At 51.7% G+C, this 7507-nt stretch overlaps 1 protein-coding gene across 2 annotated transcripts in view; it reads left to right on the top strand.

The window, feature by feature from the left end:
* Positions 1-3676: 3676 nt before the first annotated feature.
* The window catches only part of COQ8A (coenzyme Q8A), a 37824-nt gene continuing 33993 nt past the window's right edge, over positions 3677-7507 (top strand). Inside the window, exon 1 of one of the 2 annotated variants that reach the window (XM_055324039.1) lies at positions 3677-3766. The gene's annotated coding sequence lies outside the window, so the exon portion shown is untranslated. Of the gene's footprint in view, positions 3869-7507 lie in introns of both variants that reach the window. The other variant, XM_055324040.1, reaches the window with a different exon arrangement.

The raw sequence follows: 7507 nt of genomic DNA, 5'->3' as shown, positions 1-7507 counted from the left end.
GCTCAGGTATATTCCTGCTTTGGAACAAGTGCTTCTGCACTGGTGGTTTTGACTATCACACAGTTTTGAGTTTTTTATTCTTAGCCACATGTTGTTTGATTTCTACCCCAAATGTCCCAGGAATTGGCAAAGGTTCTTTGCTTGATCAAATTTTACTTGGGCTCCTGAACCTTCTTCTAGGCTGATGTGTGCACTTCTGTGTAAATCCAGAAAGGGGAAGGTAGCATTGTCAACTGCCTAGGTCAGTGTCGAAGGCATGCCCCATCATGCACACAGCCCATCAGCAAAAGCTGGGTGATTTGTTGGTTTCAGGCATTCAAGGAAACCTCTGGGTTATCATTTGCTGGCCACTAAGGTAACTGAATAGAGACCACATTAGTGGTCACATACAATGAAATTAGACTTTACTGAATTCATTTCCAAAAGTCACTTCACAAAGAACAGCAGCTTCGTTAAGCAGCAGCAAAAACAAACCTTGGGAGGAGGAGAATCTGTATTCTCAAGATGCCACAGTATATTGCTTAAAATGTTTAGTTTTTAATAAAAAATTATGAGACAGGCAAAGAAACTAGAAAGTATGGCCCATGTATAGAAAAGAAAGCAATAGAAGCACAGAAGATGTCCCAGATGTTGTGCTTACTAGCCAGATAATTAATTAATTAATTAATTAAGATTTTATTTATTTGAGAGTGAAAGAGAGAGTGTGAGCACAAGAGTGGGAGGCTGAGGGGCAGAGGGGGAGGGAGAAGCAGGCACCCCACTGAGCAGGGAGCCCAATGCAGGACTTGATCCCAGGACCCTGAGATCATGACCCAAGCCCAAGGTAGATGTCTCACTGACTGAGCCCCAGGCACCCGCAGACTTCATTTTTTAAAAAGATTTGAGAGAGAGAGAGAGAGAGCAGAGGGGAGACTCTTTAAGCAGACTCTGCTGAGCACAGAGCCCCAAGTGGGGCTGTCTCAGGACCCTGAGATCACGACCTGAGCTGAAACCAAGGGTTGGACGCTCAACTAATTGAGCCACCCAGGCACCCCTACTAGCCAGGCTTTAAATCAGCTATTTGAAATATATTTAAAGAGCTAAATGAAACCATGTCTAAGTAATGGAGTAAAATTTTGAGAATGTTATCTCAACTAGAGAATATCAGTAAAAAGATAAAATGAAAAATAATCAAGTGGGAGTTCTAGAGTTGAGAAAAACAGGAACTGAAATGAAAAATTCACTACTGGGGCTCCACAGCAGAGTTAAGCAGGCAGGAGAAAGCATTCTGACTTGTGGAAAGATCAATTTAGATGATCCACCTTGAAGAAAATTAAGGAAAAAGATTGGAAAAAAATGAACCCAGCCCCAGAAATGTGTGAGATGTCATCCAACATACTAATATACATGTAATGGGAGTCCTACAAAGAGAAGAGAGAGAGAGAGAAATGAAGGATATAAAGAATGTTTGAGGGGCACTTGGGTGGGTCAGTTGGTTAAGTGTCTGACTCTTGATTTTGGCTCTGGTCATGATCTCAGGGTCATGAAATTGAGCTCCACACTGGTTCAGTGGGGGGTTGGCTTCCCACACTCTCCTTTGGTTCCCCCCCCCACTCTTTTCCTTTCTCTCATAAATAAATCTTAAAAAAAAAAAGAATATTTGAGGGGCACCTGGGTGGCTCAGCCAGTTAAACATCTGCTTAACCGGGGATCATGCCTTATGTCAGGCTCCCTGCTCAGTGGGGAGTTTGCTTTTCCCTCTCCCTCTGCTGCCCTCCCTGCTTGTTCTCTTTCTCTCTCAAGTAAATAAATAAAATCTTGAGGGAGGAAAAAAGAATATTTGAAAAAATAATGGCAGAAAACTTCCCAATTTTAATGAAAAACACTAAGCTATATGTCCAAGAAGTACATCAAACTCCAAATAGAATAAACTAAGGGATAGGATAAACACCTAGACACATGGTAATTAAACTGTCAAAAGACAAAGAATACTGAAAACAGAGAAGAAGCCATTCATTGTGCACAAAGATTTTCAATTAGATTAACATCTGATTTCTCAACAGAAACCATAGAGGCCAGAAGGCTGTGGCATGACGCATTTAAAGCACTGAAGGAAAGAAAACCTGTCAACTCAACGTTTTATATCCAGTAAAACTGTCCTTCAGAAATGAAGGACAAATTAAGACTTTGCCAGATGAACAAACACTGCCGGCATTCATCATTAGGGCACACCTGCCCTGTTTAAAAAAAAAAAAAAAGGTGTCCTTCAGGCTGAAATGAAAGGACATTAACTCAAATGCACATGAAGAAATAAGGAACCCTGGTAAAGGAAACTATATAGGTAAATAGGCAGCATTAATATATTTTTTGTTTGTGACTCTTACTTCTCCTGATTTTTAAAAAAAGACTTGAGAGAAAGCACGAGAGAGAGAGAGAGAGAGAGAGAGAGAGAGAGCACACACATGCAAGGGGAGAGGGAGAAACAGGCCCCCTGCTGAGCAGGGAGCCAGACATGGGGCTGATCCCAGGACTGGGAGATCATGACCCAACCTCAAGGCAGACACCTCACCAACTGAGCCACCCTGGGGCCCCTCTTCTCTTGATTTGAAAACAACCACATAAAGCAATAATGATAAATCTGTGGGGGTGGGCAGACAATATAAAAAATGTAATTGCATGACAATACCAAACAGAAGAGGAGTAGAATGGAATTATATAGGAGCAAAGTTTCTGTGTATTATTGGAATTAAGCTCCTATTAATTAGGATCAGGATGTTAATTATACCCCAGGGCAATCACCAAGAAAACAGAAGGCGTGGCCACCCCTGTCACCTGCCACCATAGTTTAGATGAGCCCTGAGGACAGACTGCCTGGTCTGGCAGCCTGGAGGTCACGGGTCACAGGTGCACAGTTCTGGGGGACATGCGGGGCGAGAGCTGACCAGATGGCTTCAGGCAGAATGGGAGAGAAGGAAGCAGAGAAAATGAATGCAGTTACTTCTTCCATGAGCTTTGCTGAAAATGGGAGCAGAGGTGGGGATGGGGCAAAGGGTGAGAGGTGGCTAAGCGTCATCGCAGGCTGGTGGGAAAAACATTAGGAAGAATTCTGGAGATCGCAGGGGGATTCCTGGAGCATCCTGCTTCTCGGCGGAGTGTCCCACCTGAGTCTTGGGTTACGGGGGAGGGTGAGCATACACGTGTGCAGGAATGCACACACACGTGGCACGACACTCCTATCCTGGGGGCAGGGGAGGAGGCGTGGGGGGCTCCGCGAGTCGGGCGGGAGCAGAGGGCGGGCGGAGGGTCCGTCCCGGGGCTCACACTCATCCCCCGGTCCTCCGGCCCCCGAGCCGAGGGCAGGTGGAAGGTCCGGCCCCGGGCACAAGCCCACCACCCGGCCCGAGCCTCCGCCCCACGGCGCGGCCAGCCCTAGCGGTTTCCCAACTAGGGCAAAGGGCAGCGCTGAGCGAGGAGCGGGAGGGGCCCCGAGCGCCCGGCGGCCCCCGATTGGGCGCCCCTCGCTCCGCCCTCGGCTCTCATTGGCCGCGGCGCGCGCACGGGCCGAGCACGCTGCTCCGCGCCGCGCGGCGTGTGGCCGGGCACGGCGGCTCGGCCAATGGGAGCGCCCGCGGGGCGGGGCCGTGGCCGCAGGGGGCGGGGCCGCGGGCGGGGAGTCTGGGCGCGGGCGGCCGGGTAAACAGATCCGGGGCGCTTGCGGCGCCGGCGCTGCTGCGGGCGTCGCGCAGGCGGCGCGAAGGTGACCCAGAGCCTCGCTTCCTGCCGCGGGGTAAGGCCGCCGCGCGCCGCGAAGGCACGGCCGGGCTCGCCTTCCGCCTGCGCGCGCCCCTCCCTCCGGTGCCCCGCGCCCGGGCGGCTTCCCCGTGCCGAGGTGCGCCCGCCCCCGGCCCCGCTCCCAGTTCCCTCGCGGTGCTGGCTCCCAGGCCCACCGCCCCGTGCGCGGGCTGCAGGCTCAGGTCGGAGCTCCGACTCCGGGTCACAGGTGGGGGTCGGGGTGGACTTGGAAAGGGGGCCCTTCTTGCTCCTCTGCCCCGTTCGCTTTTCATGGGCCCTTCCTCCTGCTTCTGCAAGCACTGGGGTCCCCGGAGTGCCTGAGCTGGTGCCTGTCCCTCATCCCAGCCCTCTGCCCCACGCAGTGTGTGCGCGGGCCTGGGGGACCCGGAAGGCCGCCAGGCAGGTGTGGGCGCTGGGGCTCTCCACGTGGCTGAGGGGTGCCAGCCTCCTGAAGGGCGAGAGGCTCTCGGCTGCCTGTCAGCCTGTCCCGGCACAGCCCGTTGGAAAACTTGGGCTCGTTTGGGCCCTTGGGTGTGCGTGACAGAAGACCCAAGAGCTGGGCCTGCCACGCCTAACGGGTTGCCAGAGGATCCCAGCAGCGTGATACTCGCCTGCCAGTTGTCCTGTTGTGGATGGACAGGATGGACAGGATCCTGGCAGGATGGCCCTTCTCCTGAGAGGAGAAGAGGGGGGTACTGTTGGTTCACAGGAGCAGTGTCCTTAAGACTCTGGTGGTGGCTCTGGGTATTTTGTTCAGTCTTCTAGACAGTGCAGGGTTATTAAAATTTTTGGCCTGACCTTGGGCAGCTTGAGGGAAAAGTGACCCAGGTGGTTTGAGCACTTCCTATGTGTCACCGCAGACAGGTTTCCCCGTCTTCAGACTATTGACATATGGACAGGACAGTTCCTTGTTGTGGGAGGGCTGCTCTGTGCATTGCTGGATGTGCAGCAGCATCCCTGGTCTCTGTCCGCTATGTGCTGGTAGCAATTCCCCACCCCAACCACACACACTGGTTGTTAGAGAAATCAGAAATTTCTCCAGACATTGCCAAATGTGTCATAGGTAGCAAAATCGCCCTTGGTTGAGAACTATTGAGCTAAGACTATAAAAAGAGTCTTCTCATGCTGCTGGAGAGACGTGCTGGGACCTGTGAGTGAGTAGTTGAGAGGCTTAGACAAGAGATAGTAGTGTGCCCCCTGCCCTGAACCAGTGATAGAAGCCATGTAGATGGGCTTCAAAAGAGACCCCCCCACCCCCCGCAACTGGAGGGAGAGGAGAGCCATAGGAGGTAGAAGCTCATGGGCATTGCAGGGGCCTGCTGGATGCATGGCAGTGACGGTCCAGAGCGAACAGAAGTAGAAGCCTGGTGGTTTCTATCTTTGGAGACTTTGCAAGACAGTGGGGGATATGCATGTGGAGTAACCATGGATCAGTTTTAAAATAGTGACTAAACAAGTTTCAGGCTTCTGTATCTTGGCAGAAAGGTCAACTCCATTATCCACAAGTGGCTTTTCAAGGTGATGCTTTGGTCATCTTCCTGTGTCTTATGATGTGGGAGGGGACCAGCCCCATGTGTGCAGAGAGTAAGTGGCTGCATTTCAAGCCTCTGTGTGGGGATGCTGACATGAGCTGTGTGCCCCTCATGAGAGGCACATGTATCACTTGTACAGTTCCTTTATGGTTGATTGAAATGTCAGTGACAAAGATGCAGAGAAAGATGCTTTATTTTTGTCTAGATTTTGCCTTCAGTCCAAAAGTTCAAAATTTATGTCCCAAAGTTCAAAGTACCAAATCGATGGGATGCAGAAAAGCTGAAAAACAGTGATTATTGCCTAGGGCAAGGAAAAATATCTCAAGCCCCGATCTCCCACGATTTCTGTCTTGTTAATTGACTCCTGTGGATGTGTATCAGGATTTTCCTGTAACATTTCTTGGTTTAGTTGGGCGGCCTTTTGGGTGCCCTTGGTTGCCAGTAGAAAAGGATCTAGACAGAGAGGTCACTTCTCCTTTCTCAAAACGAAGCTTAGAGAAGTCCAAACTTGGCAGGATAATTTTCCACCAAGAGCCATGGACACTGAGTCATTATCTTTGTCAGTTGAAACAAGAGCTGTGTGCAAAATTAGACAGGAATATTTAGATAGAGAGTTGTCTTGATCTGACAGTGGCATCTGGAAATGGTCCGTGCATTCCTGCCGAATAACGGCCAGTCCTGGACTTGGAACCAGCAGAAGGGAGAGAGTGGCATGGGGAGCACAAGGACCTGCTTCTTCCAGTGGCGCCTGTGGGGCGGGAGAGGTCTGGGGATCCGCAGGCAGGGCCAGGATCCTGGATACGACACATCCGCAGGACATGAGAGGCTGCTTCTCCCTACACTTTGCAAACCTGAGTGGGTGCCCACTGGTCCATCCACAAGCACGTTGTCCCTTGTGGGTTGCAGGCTCCTAAGCCCCTGACCGTTTGTTTTGAGGTCAGGGGCCCACGGGGGATTTAAGGTCGGAAATGACCCTGAAAATGTCCTTTTTTATTCTTCATATTTGGGAATGAGTGATTCATTTTCAGTGTGTGCATGTAGAGAAGATTTGCAGTAGAGCTGAATGTTTTTCGCTCAGATAGACGTTTCAGGGTGTTCTAGAATAGTGACTGCGTTCTTGTCCCAAGAGCCCTAGACTTGTGGCAGTTTTGGTTTTTGTTTAATATCCTCCTGTCCCATCTGGGCAAGGGCAGCAGGGCTACGTTTGGTCCCTGTGTGCCCTGCGGGTCAGTGCCCCTCCGCATCCTGTCTCCTAGGGAAAGCCAGTCTGGAATCACAGGCAGATACGGTTTTTACTCCTTGCTGAGCAGTTATTGATGGATCGACTGCCTCAGGCGTGGTGTTGGGAATATTGAAGTGGACAGTACTTTCGTCTCCAAACTCGGGGAGCTTGTAGTAAGGGGGGGGTGCAGATCCCATCTTGACGCCCTCAGTGTGGTTTGGACAGGGGGCTCTGGGTGGAAACTGTGAAGGATTCTTGGAGGAGCAGTGTTGGCTGGGAGCTCTGTGGATGAGCAGGATTTCGGCAGGAAGAGGCAGGAGTTTGGAGGGTCAGGGTGCTTCCCAGAGTCCCAGTGACAAAAGACTGAGTTTGTTGTAGAGCAGTGTGTTCACAAAGCACAGTAAATGGAGATGCTTAATTGCCATGGGAGTTTCTAGGCACTCACTCCGTTTTTGTGTGGGGGATGTTAGCAGTCCGAGGACCACTCTGGGTAGTGTCACTTGGCTCCCTGAGCAGGGGCACTGTGGTGGATGGTGGGTGAGTGCAGGGCGGTCAGGGCGGGTGGGAGAGCAGTTGGGGCAAGCCCTCTCGCTCCCTATTGAAGCAGCCCATGTGCCCCGCCCTTACAGTTTGGGTGAGTTTGGGTGAATTTGTGTCAGGTAGAGCAGTGCTTCCATGCATTTTGTCTCAGCAGTGGCCTGGGGGCCAGGAAGGCTTGGCATTGCACTCCTGACATTTTGTTGAGGCCTCAGAGGGTTGCTGAGCACTCACTGCTCATGAGTGCAACTGCAGCCTAGAGAGCCCCCAGGGAGAGACAGAGAGATAGAGTGAGAGACAGCAGCGAGTGAGCGTGAGCTCCCTGCCCCAGTGTGGCACGGTCTGTGGCCGACTGTGCAAGACCCACAGGGCGGTACCAGGCCTCTGCCGTGGGGACCCAGGGCGAAGCGCAAGCTGGATCTGCTGGACAAAGGTGGAGAAAGTG

This window comes from Nyctereutes procyonoides, unplaced genomic scaffold (genome assembly GCF_905146905.1).
Source record: "Nyctereutes procyonoides isolate TBG_1078 unplaced genomic scaffold, NYPRO_anot_genome, whole genome shotgun sequence".
Taxonomy (NCBI): Eukaryota; Metazoa; Chordata; class Mammalia; order Carnivora; family Canidae; genus Nyctereutes; species Nyctereutes procyonoides.
The sequence above is the reverse complement of the archived record's forward strand: the minus strand, read 5'-3'. Positions and strand labels throughout refer to the sequence as shown.